We start from the raw sequence: 5,713 nt of genomic DNA, 5'->3' as shown, positions 1-5,713 counted from the left end.
ACGATAAAGGGACTTTTGTGTACAAAGGCTCTGTGGTTAATGGTTCTAACATGCTAGACTTAGTCCGGGCCGTGACCCAGATGCGCTCTGTTCCTAGGAGACATGGACCTTAAAGACGGGATGTGTTTATGAATGTCATGGCGGAACGGAACGTACCACCTTCCGTCATGGGCACTGCGGCCAAGGGAGCTCTATGGAATGTCTCACAACCTCGACCGTCACTTAATCCAGAGGTGACAGTAAGCCGGTACGGGCCAGTACGGAGTACCAGCCAGAGCCAGTACGCCATGCCAGACCACACCGGCTTCCTCGGCGGGGATTAAAAGGGCTCAGAGCTCTGGCAGCTGTAGGGAGCCCAGAGCCCTTTAAATTCCCCTCGCAGCTCCAGCAGCTGGGTTGGGGCTGGGATTTAAAGGGTTCGGATCTCCGGCAGCTCTCGGGAGCTTTAAATTCCCCTCCTTTAAATTCCCCTCGCATCTCCAGCAGCTGGGTTGGGGCTGGGATTTAAAGGGCTCAGATCTCCAGCGGCTGCAGGGAGACCAGAGTCCTTTAAATTCCCTCCGCAGCTCCGGCAGCCGGATTCGGGTGTGGATTTGAAGGGCCCGGAGCTCCCACTGCTGCAGGGAGACAGAGCATTGCCAGGCTGGGGCTGGGAATTAAAGGGCTCAGAGCTCCGGCAGCTGTAGGGAGCCCAGAGCCCTTTAAATTCCCCTCGCATCTCCAGCAGCTGGGTTGGGGCTGGGATTTAAAGGGCTCGGATCTCCGGCAGCTCTAGGGAGCTTTAAATTCCCCTCCTTTAAATTCCCCTTGCATCTCCAGCAGCTGGGTTAGGGCTGGGATTTAAAGGGCTCGGAGCTCCCGTGGTTGCAGGGAGACCAGAGACCTTTAAATTCCCCCCGCAGCTCCAGGAGCCAGGCTGGGGCTGGGATTTAAAGGGCTCACAGCAGCAGGGCCGCCCAGAGGATTCCAGGGGCCCGGGGTCTTCGGCAGTGGGGTGCAGCCAGGTCTTCGGCGGTAATTCGGCGGCGGAGGGCCCCCGCCGCGGGTCTTCGGGGCACTTCGGCGGCGGGTCTCGGAACGGAAGGGCCCCCCGCCGCCGAATTACCGCCGAAGACCTGGCTGCATTTCGGCGGCGGGTCCCACTTCGGCGGTAATTCGCCAGTGGGGGGTCCTTCCGCTCCGGGGCAGGGAGCACCGAGCTTTTTAATTCCCAGCCCCAGCCAGTTTGCCGGAGCTGCGGTGGGAGGGGAGGAGGGATTTAAAGGGCTCTGGGCTTCCCGCAGCTGTGGGAGCTCCGAGCCCTTTAAATCCTGGACCCAGCCCAGCTGCCAGAGCTGCGGGGGAAAATTAAAGGGCTCTGGGCTCCCTGCAGCTGCTGGAGATCTGAGCCATTCAAATCCCTGCCGAGGAAGCCGGTGCGGTTCGGCACGGCATATTGACTCTTCCTGGTACGCCGTACTGGACTGTAATGGTTTATTTTCATCTCTGCTTCAGAGATCCCACGACTGCGGGGAGCCCAGAGCCCTTTAATTTCCCCTCGCAGCTCCGGCAGCTGGGCTGGGGCCAGGATTTAAAGGGCTCAGGGATCCCACGGCTGCGGGAAGCCCAGAGACCTTTAAATACCCCCCGCAGCTCCGGAAGCCAGGCTGGGGCTGGGAGTTAAAGGGCTCAGAGCTCCCGCGGCTACAGGGAGCACAGAGCCCTTTAAATTCCCCCGCAGCTCTGGCAGCCGGGTTCGGATGTGGATTTAAAGGGCCCGCAGCTCACACGGCTGCAGGGAGCCAGAGCATTTCCGGGCTGGGACCGGGATTTGAAGGGCCCGGAGCTCCTGCCGCTGCGGGGAGCACCGAGCTTTTTAATTCCCAGCCCCAGCCTGGCTGCCGGAGCTGCGGTGGGAGGGGAGGAGGGATTTAAAGGGCTCTGGGCTCCCCGCAGCCGCCGGAGCTCTGAGCCCTTTAAATCCCCGCTGAGGAAGCTGGTGCGGTCCGGCACAGCGTACTGGCTCTTGCCGCTACGCTGTACTGGCCCGTACCGGCTTACTTTCATCTCTGGCTCAGAACTCCTACGGCTGCGGGGAGCCCAGAGCCCTTTAAATTCCCCCCGCAGCTCCAGGAGCTGGGCTTGGGCCGGGAATTAAAGGGCTCAGAGCTCCAGCGCTTGCTGGGAACCCAGAGCCCATTAAATCTCCCCCCTGCAGCTCCGGCAGCTGGGCTGGGGCCGGGATTTAATGGGCTCACAGCAGGGGTGAAAGTAACTTCCAGGATTTACTGGTACTACTGTAATCCTAAGGGGGCATGGCTTAAACCGGAAGAGGTGGGGCTTCAAGATTTAAAGGTCCTAGAGCATCGGCTGCGGCTGGGAGCCCCAGGGCCTTTAAATCAACCCTGGGCTCAGGGGCAAATGAAAGGGCCCAGGGCTCAGGCCGCCGTAGAGCCCCGAGCACTTTAAATTCCCCCCTCAGCTCGGGCAGCCAGATTCGGGTGTGGATTTAAAGGGCACGGAGCTCCCATGACTGCAGGGAGCACCGAGCCCTTTAAATCTGGCCCCAGCCCGGCTGCCAGAGCTGCGGGGGGAAATTAAAGAGCTCTCGGCTCCCTGAAGCCACCAGAACTCTGAGACGTTCAAATCCCTGCTGAGGAAGCCGGTGCGGTCCGGCACGGCATATTGGCTCTTCCTGGTACACCGTACTGGACCGTAATGGCTTATTTTCATCTCTGCTTCAGAGATCCCATGGCTGCGGGGAGCCCAGAGCCCTTTAAATACCCCCTGCAGCTCCGGGAGCCAGGCTGGGGCTGGGAATTAAAGGGCTCAGAGCTCCCGCGGCTACAGGGAGCCCAGAGCCCTTTAAATTCCCCCTCAGCTCTGGCAGCCAGGTTCAGGTGTGGATTTAAAGGGCCTGGAGCTCCCACGGCTGCAGGGAGACAGAGCATTGCCAAGCTGGGGCTGGGAATTAAAGGGATAAGAGCTCCGGCAGCTGTAGGGAGCCCAGAGCCCTTTAAATTCCCCTTCCGGCTCCAGCAGCTGGGTTGGGGCTGGGATTTAAAGGGCTCGGAGCTCCCACGGCTGCAGGGAGACCAGAGTCCTTTAAATTCCCCCCGCAGCTCCAGGAGCCGGGCTGGGGCAGGGATTTAAAGGGCTCACAGCAGCAGGGCCGCCCAGAGGATTCCAGGGGCCTGGGGTCTTCGGCAGTGGGGTGCAGCCAGGTCTTCGGCGGTAATTCGGCGGCGGAGGGCCCCTGCCGCGGGTTTTGAGGGCACTTTGGCGGCGGGTCCCAGAACGGAAGGGCCCCCCGCCGCCGAATTACCGCCGAAGACCTGGCTGCATTTCGGCGGCGGGTCCCACTTCGGCGGTAATTCGCCAGTGGGGGGTCCTTCCGCTCCGGGGCAGGGAGCACCAAGCTTTTTAATTCCCAGTCCCAGCCCGTTTGCCGGAGCTGCAGTGGGAGGGGAGTAGGGATTTAAAGGGCTCTGGGCTTCCCGCAGCTGCTGGAGATCTGAGCCATTCAAATCCCTGCCGAGGAAGCCGGTGCGGTCCGGCACGGCATATTGACTCTTCCTGGTACGCCGTACTGGACTATAATGGCTTATTTTCATCTCTGCTTCAAAGATCCCACGACTGCGGGGAGCCCAGAGCCCTTTAATTTCCCCCCGAAGCTCTGGCAGCTGGGCTGGGGCCAGGATTTAAAGGGCTCGGGGATCCCGCGGCTGCGGGAAGCCCAGAGACCTTTAAATACCCCCCGCAGCTCCGGAAGCCAGGCTGGGGCTGGGAGTTAAAGGGCTCAGAGCTCCCGCGGCTACAGGGAGCACAGAGCCCTTTACATTCCCCCGCAGCTCTGGCAGCCGGGTTCGGATGTGGATTTAAAGGGCCCGGAGCACCCCTGACTTAATCATTCCTTTACCTGTGTTCACCTTGTGCGCCGGTGACTCCCCCGAGCCGCAGTCGCATTCCACCTCTAAGGGGGTGAAGAAAGAGAGGCCACCATGCTCATTGGGGTGCTCGTTGGGTTTTCTGTTCGGGTTCCGGCGTATCCATCAACGGCTGGGCCAAAGGGCTCCCCTCGGTCGCTCCCTCCTCCTCCTCGGCACTGTCGCTGATGTAGCGCTTACTCCACAGATGGTCAAAGACCCTCGGGGCGAAGACAGAGTCTGAAGTTCTCACGGGGGTGGTGAAGGAGTCCAGGTTTCCTCTCCGCAGCCTTCCCACGATTTCTAAACCATGTGTCCTTGGCGAGAGATGGCCTCGTCCGTCCGGCGCTGGGACTTATGAGGTGATGGTGCTGCACCCTGATTGGCAGAGGGCCCTGCGAGGAGTTCTTAGTGGGGTCAAACAGCCCACTCCCGGAGGGGTCACCCTGCCCCAGAACTCGCCCTGATTGGTCAGGATCCCCTCTGGGGGTGGTCCTGTCAGGACAAAACCGATCCTAATTGGTTGAGGGCAGTGAGAGGAGTTCTTAGAGGGGTCACAAGACACACGTCGGGATAGGTCACCCACCCACCCCAGAGCTCACCCTGATTGGTCAAATCTCCTCTTGGGGTGGTCCTTCCAGGAGGAAACCCATCCTGATTGGTAGAGGGTGGTGGGAGGAGTTCTTAGAGGGGTCACATGACACACCTGGCTTCCAGTCATGTGGCCGCCTTGACCACGAAGTAATACCCCCATGGGGCAGGACTTCTGGAGACAGGTGGGAGGGACTAAGGGGTCATGGGGTGGGGTTAGGATTTGATTAATGGTGGGGCCTGTCTACTGCTGCTGGGTGTTGAGTGTTTGCAGGCAGAACGGGAGCCAGTGTCCATGTCCAGGCCGGAGGTCGAAGCCGGGTGGTCAGAAATACGAGGCAATGTCCATATCCATACAAAGATCGAAGCCATGCAGTCAAAATTGAAGGGGTTGGAGAAGATCAGGAGGAGGAGGTGGTGGCAGGGCTGCAGCGGGTGGGTGGAGGGCCTGGAGCGAGGCTAGAGAAATGCAAGAAGAATACTGAGCCTGGGTTCAGAACCCAAATCTGGAGCCAAGAAGGGTCACACCAAAGTCATAGCCAGAGACCGGAGTCAAGAGTCCAGCCAGAGTCAACAGCGAGAAACCGGAGGGCAGGGCAGGGCGGGGCAGGGCAGGGGGTACATGCGGGCGGGAATGAGGATGACTTACTGGAGCCCTAGAGACCCCTCATCGGGGGACTCCCTTCCTAGCAATACCAGAAGGACAGCGGGGTGACAAAGATGTCTCTGAGCCTGGGCTCCAAGCCAAGGGGAGCTCCCATCCAGGCTGTGTGCCAGGACCCCGTCCCCCTCCCTGTTCATTTCACACGCACAGACCCCCTGGCCGGAGGGGAGAATAAAGGGCAGAAGCGAAGGTGCCCCTGGGGGAAAGGCTTTAGGCCGGGACCCAGTCCACTTCCCAGATCTACACCCAGGATTGTGTGACCAGGCCCACAGCCCTTCCTCTGCATCTCTGTTCCCACCTGCCAGACGGGGAGGCTCCTCCCCTGCCCCAGGATGTTCGGGGGGAGTTTCATTCCTGGCTGGGAAGGGCTCAGATACCAGGTGGGTGGATTGGGCCCCGGGTGGGGGATGGTCGGACATTCGCTGCGTCCAGGGTGACAGAGGCCATGGGAGGGTCTGAGCAGTGACGACGGGGGAGGGGCCCCATGTCAGGCCACCCCTCCCAGACTGCAATGGCTATTGAGCACAACCCCTGGCTCTGCGGATGCTCTCAC

This window comes from Mauremys mutica, chromosome 4 (assembly GCF_020497125.1).
Source record: "Mauremys mutica isolate MM-2020 ecotype Southern chromosome 4, ASM2049712v1, whole genome shotgun sequence".
In the NCBI taxonomy this organism is placed as follows: Eukaryota; Metazoa; Chordata; order Testudines; family Geoemydidae; genus Mauremys; species Mauremys mutica.
The sequence above is the reverse complement of the archived record's forward strand: the minus strand, read 5'-3'. Positions refer to the sequence as shown.